Source organism: Aulonocara stuartgranti (assembly GCF_965226115.1).
Source record: "Aulonocara stuartgranti genome assembly, chromosome: 1".
NCBI lineage: Eukaryota > Metazoa > Chordata > Actinopteri > Cichliformes > Cichlidae > Aulonocara > Aulonocara stuartgranti.
In genome coordinates, this window is record NC_138939.1 from 38,096,459 (window position 1) to 38,109,903 (window position 13,445).

At 40.2% G+C, this 13,445-nt stretch overlaps 1 long non-coding RNA gene across 1 annotated transcript; it reads left to right on the forward strand.

The window, feature by feature from the left end:
* The first annotated feature begins 434 nt into the window (after positions 1 to 434).
* Positions 435 to 7,072, forward strand: LOC309701956. Its single transcript, XR_014275320.1, has 4 exons — positions 435 to 519; positions 3,552 to 3,710; positions 6,047 to 6,156; positions 6,239 to 7,072. It is a non-coding gene; the product is annotated as an uncharacterized lncRNA (long non-coding RNA).
* The last annotated feature ends 6,373 nt before the right edge of the window (positions 7,073 to 13,445 follow it).

Sequence of the window (13,445 nt, forward strand, 5' to 3'; positions counted from 1 at the left end):
TAACTTTGAGTCTGGTAACTCAGATAAGACAAACAGTTTACTGATAATGTATAGCAAGAGGGAACTGTACTGTGTGTCATTGCATTAATATTTTAACCCTTTTACTTTGTTTAACAGTTTAATCGAGAATGAAATAAGTAGGGCTGCTTTTCCTGAAGCTCTACTTACAATCAAATACAAATTTGAGGCACTGTTTTGACCTTAGTGATCAAAAATAATAAGAATTGCTTTATTCTATTAGACTATATGCAGTGGCGTGTCCAGCAGGCCACCCCTCCAACCAGACTGGCCACCCCGGGTGCCACCCCAAAGCAAAAACAATAAAATTTAATGAAATATCAAATGTACGATTATGTCTTGACAGTGAAGCTCAGATATCCGAGTGTAAGTGAATGCAGCATCAGCTTCTGCACTATGAGCATTGCGTTAGCAAAGGAAGGAGAGCCAAGCACGAAAGACGGCACAGCAAAAAAAAAAAAAATTTCGGTGAAAGATAATGAGGAGAGAATAAATGTTCCGGTAAGTAATATTAAGTTTGTTGAGTTTAGTAAACTTCGGTGAAATTAGAATACCAAGAAAAAAATAACACTTAAAGAATTATTGCAATTGTCGAATATTTCAGACAGTAGGCTGCTGGGGGGAGCTAACATAAGAGTTATGAGTTATAAGCAGTGTTGGGACTAACGCGTTATCAAGTAACGCGTTACAGTAACTACGTTATTATTGTGGTAACGAGCACGGTAACTAGTTATTATGCCAAAACCGGGAACGCGTTACTCGTTACTGGGATTTAGATAGACTCGTTATTCGTTACTTCGTGTGGTGGCTATCGCGAAGCTTCCACAGATTCAATAACATTAGCAAGTGGTGGAGGCCAGCAGGTGGATGAAGGAAAAGGGAGGCAAGAGGAGAGACCCGAAGCAGCAGCTGGTCCGAGAGTGTCAGGTGAACTGAACTTCAGGTAAGAAGTTATGACCTGCAGTCCATCTGGGTCAGATATGAACCAAGTTTAGGTGGAGTTTATTTTCGTTATGCTGACTTTTTCGTAGTGCGTGCTAGCTAGCATGACGGAGTTTCTATACAGCTATGTTACTGATGTTGAACTTTATTTTGTTCATAAGCTTAATTATTATAGTTGCCAACCGTCCCGTAAAAAACGGAATCGTCTCGTATTCAGAGAAAATATTACGCGTTTCTTATTGAGGTGAAAAGGAAGACAGTTTGTCCCGGACTTTAGCTACAATGAAAAAGACACAAAGCTGGATTTATTCTGCGTCTTTACGCTGCACAGCTGCCTCTTCTCCTCTCATCCTCTCACCCTCCCTCTCCTGTTTCTACTTCAATCATGAAACTGATCAATGATCAGCTGATCGGCTTTTCTCTCTTGTTTATTTATCTCCCACTTTGCGCCAGAAAGAGGAAACCAGCGGATGTCGCGTTAAACAACAGCAGCACTTTTAAACTTGATCAGCTGTTGTTAGAATTTATTTAATATTAATTTCTAGTATCAGCTGATGTTTGCTGGAGCCACAGCTGTAAACCTGCTGGTCATGATATCGGTTTGGTTGTGTGGTGAGAGGGAAACATGAAGATGAAACCAGGAGATGTCCTTACTGAATCATCAGAGCTGAACAGGTGATGGAGAAACATGTTTACCTTTTAGGTGACATGAATGAGTTGAAGGGAAGTTATGAACTGTTTCTGAGAGACAAATAACACCAGGATCCTTTTCTAAGTAGCTGACAGCTGGTAACTGTGCAGGGGTGGGTCTAGCAAAGTGTTGCCCGGGTCCATGTAGGGCATTAAAAGGGAAAGGGGGGCACAAAGAAATACTTTCTTATTCTCATTTAAAATGTCTCACTTTAAAAAAAAATAATTATCTGAGTCTTGCAACAAACAATTCATAGATTGATGCATACCATCAGAACAGTGTACATCACTGTCACAACAGTGTTTATTTTCATTCAAAGGCTTTATGATTTTTCCTATAATGGTGGGCCGGTCTCTAGTCAAAATGCCCGGGACGATTTTTTTGTCCCAGTCCAGCTCTGTATGCAGCTCATCTGCAGTCTGGTGTTACCTACATCTTCCTATTCAGAAGGCAGAATTTTCGAGTTGTGAGTACAATCGAAAGCACCACGACTGCAGTTTTTGTGTTGGATGTATAAAATATTTTGTTTGTGTTTACACAAAAGTCTTTCAAATAGATGCAAGTAAAACACAGCAGAAAATAAATAAAATCAAAGACTACCAGTCCTGTTGCTCTATTTTCACCTGTAAAGCAGGAGTGGCGTAGGCGGAGGTTTGCCCTGGTGCAGGTGTGCCGCGGTCAGTGGAAGAATCCGCGAGTTTCTCTGTGATTTTCCCATTACGTGGTAGCACACTCGGTGCTTGCTTGGAAGTTTAGAGGGTTTTTTTTCGCTGTAAAAACAAGTTTTCTTCCCACACACAACGGACACTAATGTTTTTGTCACTTTTTATGGAATCAAACTCAAAGTAAGGTCAGTGCTTCCACGCTTTAAACGCTGCACGCTCATACTCTCTCCCACAATCGATATGTGATCCATTGTTGATCTGCACACAGCTGTTGTCACTAACGGCGCACTCGCTTACGTCACTGTCGTGAGACATTCTCACAAAAAAAAATCACGTTTTTTTTTTTGTTTTTTTTTTTTGTTTTTTTAAATGACATCAGAAACAGCAGTATGCGACATTACGTGATGGCAGAGCTTCAGTTCATCCTTTGTCATTTTTTTTTTTTTCTTTTTTTTTAAATAAATAGGACAGGGGGAATGAATGAGAGAAAGAGGGGGAGAGAAAGAAAGAAAACCAAAGGGGAGAAGAGACGGTGAGAAGGGGGGGAAGTAACGCGGTTTTAGTAACGCAGTAACGCAGCGTTCCTACGGAACGGTAATCTAATTACTGTTTTTGCAATAGTAATCCCTTACTTTACTCGTTACTTGAAAAAAGTAATCAGATTACAGTAACGCGTTATTGCCCATCTCTGGTTATAAGATATAATCCAAGTCGTAACATTGCTGTGTGGAGCTGCAGATTTGGTTGCAGGTTAATACTGGCAGTGTCACCATGCCAGCTGACTGTACTTCATCATCAGCCAGTGTTGTTCTTTATACATCAATATTACTAAAGTTTACCATAACGCAGCACTTACACTACACTGTGTGGTCTATCTAATTCCTCTCATTACTTATCCTATCTGCCAGCTCCATGTTATGAATAGAGTGTAAATCCCCCCTGTGCCATGTTCAGTGCAGGGATGTGCAGTTCTGGATCTCAAGGCTCCTGTCCTCCCGGTTTCAGATGTTTCCATACGTCAACACAGCTGATTTAAAGAATCATTTACAGACTTCTGCACAACTAGGTGTTTGGGGATTATTTGATTTGAATTGGCTCTGTTGGTATAGGTAACATCTAAAACGTGCATGATAGGGGTCCATGAGGGCCAGAATTTGACATCCCTGGCTTCTAGTCAAGGTCATACATCAGGAAAGTTGTTGTTTGTGACATAGGTTTTTGCTTTATTACTTCAGGGCCAACCAGTAGAGATAAAAGAATAGGAAGAATGAAAAGATGGCACTGTTGTCATGTCCCACCCGAATTGAGTTCCAAATACGTCATCAACGTGTGACAGTGGGAGAGTGTAACGTCATTGACCTCACCGGAGTTTTACCACGGTTCAGATTCCTAAGGTAAGTTTAACTTTTTCTCCCTTTTGTCCATATTTTTACCACAGTTGTGTTATATTACGTTGCGGTTATGTTGTGAAACTTACATATCAGAGAAGGAAAGCTAGTTTTGTACGAAACCAAATCAGCACTATTTTTGTCTGGCTAAGTCATTCTAGCTAGCGACAGTGGTGGTGAAATGTCATTTAAATTTAAACTGTTTAGCAATTGTTTTGTATACGTTTCAGCAAATGGACAAGCTGAAAGCTTACGAGCAGCTGAAAAAAGACCTTGAAAATGGTAATCAAACACTTTATTAAATGTTTTTGTAATGCTTGCAAGTTCATTTTTTAACTGCAAAGAACCCTGACAATATCGTGCTTTAATGATTTAACATTGTTTGGTATTCCTGTTTACTTCTCTTAATTAATATGCATGTTAAAAGACGTATATATTTATTACTTTCTGATATTGTCGGAGTGCCTGATTTAAAAAAAAAATTGACAAAAGATGGATTTCTCACAAAATTAAAAGACTTTATTGCAATTGAAAAGTTAGATAGTCATGTAGGATCTGGCTCCTACAGTCAATCTGTAACTCCTTACCCTTTTAAAATTTAATTTGAAGGTGAGATTACCCAAAAAGGCTTTGATAACAATGTAAAAAAGCTCCTGACAGCAGAAAAATCAGGTAGGTTTTGATACTTTTGAACAACATGTAAAATAATCTCCTTTATTTAACATGATATGCTTAGCAGGTTATGATTGACTAACCGCTTTTGTAGAGTATAAACTCAGAGCCCGCTGACTCAGAGACTTATTCCCGTGAAGGAAAAAATAAGGCAACAACGATCGATCGATTTACTTGCGCAAGGGAGGCTTCGTCGGTATCTCGGGAACACACTTCGAATCCTATCACAAATGACCCCGACTCCGGCTTCCGCTCGCTGCCTTTTCTTGAAAAAACTGTTACAATAAACAATAGTTTACAATAGTTTACACAAACACCTCCCCTCGTAAAACCCCGCTTGGTTACAAAGACAAGGCACTGTATGTGTGTGTGCACGTGTAAGCACATGTGCAAGAATGTGTGTGTGTGTGTGTGTGTGTGTGTGTGTGCGTGACTTCCTGATCACATCTGTTTCTAACAACATCCTTGGTCATAAAGGGGGTAATCTCCCCCACACCCAATATATGGTTCAATTCCTGTATTGGTTCACCATAAACAACACAGTGAAGCCATAAAAAGGGCAGGAAGCTTACCAAACATCAAACAAACCTTCACAAGGGTTGTGCTTGTGATAAAACACTACAGCCTCCCCCCAGAACCTCGAGAAGCTGGGGAGGGGGACAAAGGAATTCCTTTGATCACAGAGTTTGAAACAATGTAGAGATGGTATGGCAACAGCACCGCCTACAACCGCAAAGCTCTCCAGCGAGTAGTGCGGTGCTCTGAACGGATAATTGGAGGTGAGCTTCCCTCCCTCCAAGACATCTACAGGAAGCGCTGCCTGAGGAAAGCGGGGAGGATTATCAAGGACTCCAGTCACCCCAGCCATAAACTGTTCAGACTGCTTCCATCAGGAAGGAGGTTCTGCAGCATCTGGTCCCGTACCAGCAGACTGAGAGACAGCTTTTTCCATCAGGCCATCAGACTGCTGAACACTTCATAGACACCTCACCTCCACTACTGGAACTTCAACATTATGCACTCCATACTGTACAGTAACGCCACTGTTTTGCACATGTCTCAACTCTGTATATTTTTATATATTTTATTTATTGTTGACTCTATTTAATTTGTAAAATATGTGTATACACACACACACACACACACACACACACACACACACGTAGAAAAACATTTAGTATACACATCCAGAAATTTTTTTTAATTTTTTTTTGTATATACTATTATATATTGTACATATATTTATTAGTTTCAGATTTAGCCATTCGTATATTTTGCCTGTTTATGTTATTGTATTTTGCACAACTCTGTTGCTTGTGAAGCTCGCACACAAGAATTTCACTCGCATGTGCTGTACCAATGTACCTGCACATGTGATGTGACAATAAAAGTGATTTGATTTGATTAGATGGTAAGCATAAAAATGACAACATTTAACAATTCACTTTAACAACTTTATTTATAGATGCAATACATTTTGAAAGCAGATGACTGTGCAGTAGTCTGTTATTGTAGTAGAATTCTATAAACCACGTTTCACATCACTGCCCTATTTATATTGCAGATGACACTACTTCAACAAGTGGCAATGAATTTCTCAGTAAGAAAACCCAATTATTTTGCTTTAAGATCAATTGTAATATAGAACTTGCTTGCTTCATCCATTACAGGTGCAGCAGAGGCCTTTGGTAAAGCCAAGAAACTACTACAGCCTCAAGTAAAGAAAAGGCAGTTTCCATTGAATGATAAACGTTTGGACCATGGCAAATCATTATTGAAGGTTAGTTAAAAATTGAAGCTACGTGTATGACTGTCAGCAATATATTAAAAAATAACTTTCTTTTTTTTTTCCTTGATGCTAGGTCAGACTGGCTCCCATGGAGTGGAAGCCAAGAACTCTGAGAAAGTGTGGACAGTACCAGAAGTTAATAATGGACGAAGCTCCACCTCGAATCATTCTGCAAGGCCATGAAACATATGATAATTTAATTACCATAGGCAAAGAACACTTCTGGCCAGAGCGTACTGAGGGGAGTGAGTTCACTCTTTGCCATTCTGACGGGACCAGGTGGAGTAAGGAGGAGTTCCACAAAGAATACAGAACTGTTTCTGATATTACACATCTGTGGAAAAGAACACTATACATCGGGCGAAGACAACTGGGTAATAAAGTGATCAATATTGCTATTAACCCTTTAAAGCCGGTCGGAGCGGGCACATAAGCTAGCGCAATAATTTTTTTTGCATATGATACCGGAGGAGTTGTACTTACATCTTATGCCATCAGCTTGTCCTAGGTCACAGTCCCCTTCCACATAAAGCTTTGCAAAAACTGCATAAAAAGCACTTGCAGCAACAACAAACATAATATTCCAGAAACACGCTTTGCCGATCCGATCAGCGGTTTGTAACACTTCCTACGTCCATCAGCGCGAACTATCGCATGTCCACCATGACCTGCCCGAAACCAGAAGTGACGTCATTTTGCGGAAATGTAGTCTTTTTTACCATCAGGGCCTTATGAGCCTATACTTGTGTTTTTAAAAGTTATGTTTGACTTTATGACTTTCTGTATCGTTTCTGGGATGCTTAGGACTTATATTGCACTGCTGGAAATAGTTTATTTTGATACACATGCTGTTTTTTTGCAAATTTTCATTATAATATTTATTTTCGTTTTTCCTTCAGTATATGAAAATTGGTGTATTTCAAAAATATAACTATGAAAACACTTAAAATAAATTTCCTGTGGTGGGAAACTATTTTGTGCAACTTTTTTGCATTTACAGTTTTGAGGGATAAGCCTCTTAAATTTCTCTAACTAGAAATATATGTTAAAAAAACAAAAACGATTTTCAATTTTTTTGTAGTTTATTGCATTTTTTGCATTTTATGTAATTACTATGCACTTAATGCAGACATATTATTAGAATTTGGGCTATAATGGTTATATTGATGTATATCAACTTGAAATGCTCCCAAAAATGGCACTACAGCATGTAAAAATATAATATAAGCTCTGGCGGACTTGGTTCTATGCTAGGTCTTAAAGGGTTAACTACTGTCTAGCACTCAAATTTGTATGGTATGAAATAATTTTACTTTTTTTTACGTGTGTTTGGATGATCAAAGTTCCATCTCAGGTGTGTGCCTGCCCAAACCAAATTGAATATTTTTGATGTTATGATTGAACATGGTAGGGAAGGTGCCCGGACTGTTCATTTTGAGCCGATTTTTGAGTCGTGCGACCGTTTTGGTGATCGGCCCGAGTTTGGCCTTCATCGTGCGTCGTGCATCGTATAGTATACGACCAGCTCCCGATCATCAATGCTTGGTCAGGAGGATTTCCTGACCGTCGTGAGGGTGTCGCCGCAGCCGCTCACACTGCGCACGCGCAAACACATGAACGTCGGTCAAAAAGACGGAGTAGCACAGCAGTGCAGCCTGTGATTTGGACACAAGCGATGGAGGCACAACTTGTAGAACTTTGGAAAGCTCATCCGAGCCTTTTCAATGTGGCTTCACAAAATTATCACGACCACAACAACCGTGAAAATAGTTGGATTTACATTACTGCTCAATCACAGCTGCTTGATCAATGTTTTTCCATTAGCAATTTAGCAAAGTTGATGGTGGTGGTGTGCGTGTCTGTGTGAGTGAAAGAAAGAGAGGGAGAGCGAGCGACAGATTTTCTGTTATAACCTTCATGTTATGGAGGCACAGTTTGAGCACTCAGGTCGCATCAGAGCATCGGGCCGTATAGTGTGAGACCCTGCATCGTGACCTACGAACTTCTAACCCCTGCGTCAAGTCAATCATACAGTTTGAGCAGGAGCTGAATCGTGCGACTGGATTGCACAGTGTATGCCCAGCTTAACTTACAAACATTTTTCTGCATTAGTGCTTCCCAACAATGTGTATATTCAAATGCAGAAAATGCAAACATTTCCTGCATCATAAAACCCCTAAAAATGAAACAGAAACCTACAGTGGAACTTGGGGAGTATAAGTCAACAGGGTTGTCCAGACAACCATTCACATTCACACCATGGCCAATTTAGAATCAATTAGAATCAGCAATGAACCTCTCTTGCTGTGAGGCAACAGGGCTAACCACCACGCCACCGCCCCATGCTTTAAAAAGAGTAGGAAAACTATGATTACAGGGTTTGATAGAATTTTTCTTTACATTTTTGCCCTTAACAGGTTAAACCACACTAAACACCATAGCAAATCAAATCAAATCAAATCACTTTTATTGTCACATCACATGTGCAGGTACATTGGTACAGCACATGTGAGTGAAATTCTTGTGTGCGAGCTTCACAAGCAACAGAGTTGTGCAAAATACAATAATGTAACAAGCAAAATGCAAGAATGGCCACATCTGAAACTAATATATATGTACAATATATAATAATATATGCATTTCTGGATGTGTATACTAAATATTTTTGTACGTGTGTGTGTACACATATTTTACAAATTAAATAGAGTAAACAATAAATAAAATATATAAAAATTTACAGAGTTGAGACATGTGCAAAACAGTGGCATTACTGTACAGTATGGAGTGCATAATGTTGGAGTTCCAGTAGTGAAGGTGAGGTGTCTATGACGTGTTCAGCAGTCTGATGGCCTGATGGAAGAAGCTGTCTCTCAGTCTGCTGAGAGAAACGCATGCACACACTTTGTGCATACACAAAGTGTGTGCATGCGTTTCTGTCCCTTATAACCCCAGTGATTTTCCAGTAGTTTAAAATCTTGCATGATGTCAAGGATTTCCCATCAACTGAAAAAAATTTATTGAAACACATGTGTGTGTGTGTGTGTGTGTGTGTGTGTGTGTGTGTGTGTGTAAGACAAGGTGATAAAGTGTTTGAGATGTTCTTGTTTTTACAGCAGCAGCATCTTTGGCACTCACAGGTCATTAAAGTCTCTGACCACATGATTTAGCAGAAGCAGAATGGGCCATATATCACTCGGGCAAAGGCCAATAAAAAATTAATAGCTGATTAGACATTAAAGATTCAGGAGTGGTGGCAGTGGTGTAAAATATTAACTTTAAAAGATACATTATACATATATATTTTTTGTGTTAAAGGATTTATGAAACTGAAAAGGCAGAGTATTCACATTTAAAAAAGAATTAAATCTCCGATTTTTCTATGACCACCGAGTGAAAAAATAAAATATTAAGAAGTCAGATGTCACCTCATGCTGCAAGGGGTTTAGTGATAAATCATCCTGAATCTGGGATGTGGGATTCCCAGCAGCAGCCACAAGATCTTCTGTGTGACCTGACTAAAAACAGACTCCCTGCAGTCCAGAAGGTAGCTGCTTTCCCATGCTTCAGCCAACTAAACATCTGCTCACACCTGGTGTTAACATGGTGTCTGCATTCGTTATCAGGTTCATTAGTCTTTGCATTTTGGATTTTTATTTCTGTTGTAATTATTACATTTCAGTATGTGACTTGGTGAGGTTGGGTTGACTGACCAGTTTGAGGGTGTCTGTGGGGCCCATTAGTTTCTACTATAAAGACCTTTTTATTGTCGCAGTTTAATACCTGATTCATTACCATACTATCCAAAATATGCAGACTATCAGCAACAACTAGTGAGTGATGAGGCCAAGTGTATACATTTGTTAACTTTTATTTTAGTTATTTTTTGCCAGTAGTTTAAGTGCTAAGAATGGCACAAGCCAATGTGCTCAAAGCTAAATCTTTGCCAAACAAAACATGTGGATCATCAAGATTGGGATTTTTTTATTTTGTTTTATTTTTTTTTTTTTGTTGCCTGTCCCGTTTGGCTCTTTTGCCATCAGAATTATTGTCTAAAGGCGAAGAAAGATGCCCAACGGATTTACTTTACCAAATGGACCATCCCAGCCTTGCCGTAATGGTCTATTTTATTCACCTTTTATTGTTTATTTCATTTTATTTTCACTTGCTAAATACGGGACAGACTTGACTGGGGAAAAGAAAGGGGAGAAAGAAAGAGGGAAAGAAAAACTGCGGAGAAGAGAAGATTGGGATTTAAATATCAAAGTGGCTGGAGAACAAGATGCATGTGGAAACTGTGCTACTCTTACTGTTAGACAAAGGAAGAGGAGATAGGGAAAGAAAGACAGCAGTGCATAGGTGACTTTAAATATAGGGACTATGACTGGTAAAGGGAGAGAGTGGGATGATGTAATTGAGAAAAGGTAGAGATTTTGTGTGTGCAAAGGAGACCAAGTGAAAAGAAAGCAAGGCCCGGAGCATTGGATATGGATTCAAACTTTTAACCGTGGTACCATAGTACAGTGGGAACCACTGTTGTAACCCTCCTAGGGTGCAAAGCCATTGCAGGGGCAGCGCGGTATGAATTAAACAAAAAAAAAAAAAAAAAAAAAATGAATGCTTGTACACTGCTAACATAATGGACAGGTTTTTTTGACGGGGCTCCCACACAAACAGAAACAAAACAAAAAAAACAAGGAGAACAGGTCCAGACGAGTCCATAAACACACAAAAACAGTTCAACACAAAACTAGATCAAACATGAATCCACAAATCAAAAAGTTCAGGGAGTCAACCTGGAGGTTGACAGCACATGAGCCAAATCCAAAACAGTTCAGGGAGCCGGTGTTCTGACAAGACGTCCTACTTTGGCAAAACGTCCTACCGTGAGTAGTTTATGCACATTTCTGCTGTCACAGTAATTCCAGCACAAATGTAAGTAGGTATTACGGTTTGCCACTTAACTTTGCCCATGAGAGTGTGCTTGTAGCTCATATTCATAAAACCAGGACGGTTTGCCACTTCATTTTACCCGGTAAAGTATGCTTGTAGGTCACATTCGCAAAGCTAGCATGGTTTGGCACGTAATTTTACCCGTCAGAGTATATTTCTAGCTCATATTCACAAAGGTAGGATGGTTTGCCACTGAATTTTGTGTTGTGCACATGCGTAGAAACAACGGGTAGGATGGTTTGTCAGGTAGGATTGATTCCCAGAACACCAGCCGTGTGGACAGCAGCGGCGGCAACGCAGGTGAATCAAATCAGGAGGCCGGCCACGCGGAAGGCGGTGGCGGCAACAGAGCAGGTCCGGAGGCCGACTGCAAAGCCAGCAGTGGCGACAGAACAAGTCCGGAGGCCAGCCACGCGGAGGCCAGCCACGCGGAAGCCAGCGACGGCCATGACATCCAACTAGAGGCCTGGAAAGCGGCCGGCAAAGGCGAGGTGGTACAGGCCGAGCGGGATCAGACGGCGGTGTGGCAACCGCAGGACCAGACGAGGAAGGACCAGGACCAGACGTTGCAGGCGACGGTGTGGAAGTTGTAGGTGGTGATGTTTCAGGAGGTGGCTGAATGTGCTCCCCAGAGCCGTCAGCGGACGCGAGGATGTGCTGGCCGGCTCTCCAGAACCCCCAGATGACGAGACTTGATGGTGGCTGGGTTCTCCTGAAACCCCAGCTGAAACAGAAGACGACTGAACTTAATGAAGGAACTTAATGGACCATTTTTACCACATGTGAGTGAACTGCTTTAAAATGTCTGCTCTACATCAGTGTTGGTCAAGTTACTTGAAAAAAGTAATCAGTAACTAATTACTGATTACTTCCCCCCAAAAGTAATCCAGTTACTTTACTGATTACTTATTTTCAAAAGTAATTAATTACTTAGTTACTTTTTAAAAACACGATTTACAACCCTGAATAGGTGATAAAGCGATAGATCTTTCAGCCCAATTCTACTTTTTCTGCATAATCCATCATACAAAATGTAATCAAATGGAAAAGTCTCTTTTTCTAAAACTTGTTTTATCAGTTTTAATCTTTTAACTTTATGCATCAAGCAAAAATGAAATTATATGCAACATTCTCTGACTTGAAGAAATTAGTTTAACATTTAAACCTATTTTCTGCACATTCCAGCACATAAAATAAAATATTTTTTGTGTTTACACTCAGTCTTTCAAATAGATGCAAGTAAAACACAGCAGAAAATAAATAAAATCAAAGACCAGCGGTCCTGTTGCTCTATTTTCACCTGTAAAGCAGGAGTGGCGTAGGCGGAGGTTTACCCTGGTGCAGGTGTGCCACAGCGGTCAGTGGAATAATCCGCGAGTTTCTCTGTGAATTTCCCATTACGTCGTTGCGCACTCGGAGTTTGTTTAGGGGACTTTTTTCGGTGTAAAAAGAAGTTTTCTTCCCACGCACAACGGACGCTAATGTTTTTGTCACTTTTTATGGAATCAAACTCAAAGTAAGGTCAGTACTTCCACGCTTTAAACACTGCACGCTCATACTGATCCATTGTTGATCTGCACACAGCTGTTGTCACGAACGTCGCATTCGCTTACGTCACTGTCATGAGACATTCTCGCAAAAAAATCACGGTTTTAGTAACGCAGTAACGCAGCGTTCCTACGGGAAAGTAACGGTAATCTAATTACCGTTTTTGTAATAGTAATCCCTTACTTTACTCGTTACTTGAAAAAAGTAATCAGATTACAGTAACGCGTTAAGAGTAACGCGTTACTGCCCATCTCTGCTCTACATCATCTGAAAATGTCTTGATGGATCCTCAATCACCCAGGTAAGTAAATCTCAAAAGTTGATTCGGTTCATCTGGACGTAGTGCTTTCAGTCACTCATCCAAGTGACTTCTTCAGTCTCAGCTGACCGCAGGTTTCGCGAGAGACAGAGATAGGCGTTGAAAGGCTGCTCCAACAGAACTTATTGTTTCAGAGGAAAACACGAACACAGTGTACAGTCGAGTCTTAATAGCTGTACACCGTCAGGCTCTCTTTTTGGCTGCAGTGGTTATTATTATATTTACATGCTTCAACATGCTATGCCTGTAACACTCTGCCTATTGCTTTCATATTAAAAAATTTTTTGAACAATAACTTTTTTTGTTTACGTTCATTATGCGGGCTGCAAGTAGAGGTGACATGGGCCGCAAGATTGAGACACAGACATCAGAGCCTCTTAATGCATGTTTTGTTTGGGTTTCCACCGCCGTGGAATTACCAAAAATGGAGAGAGCATAGCCTAACATATGAAACAGGAAAATG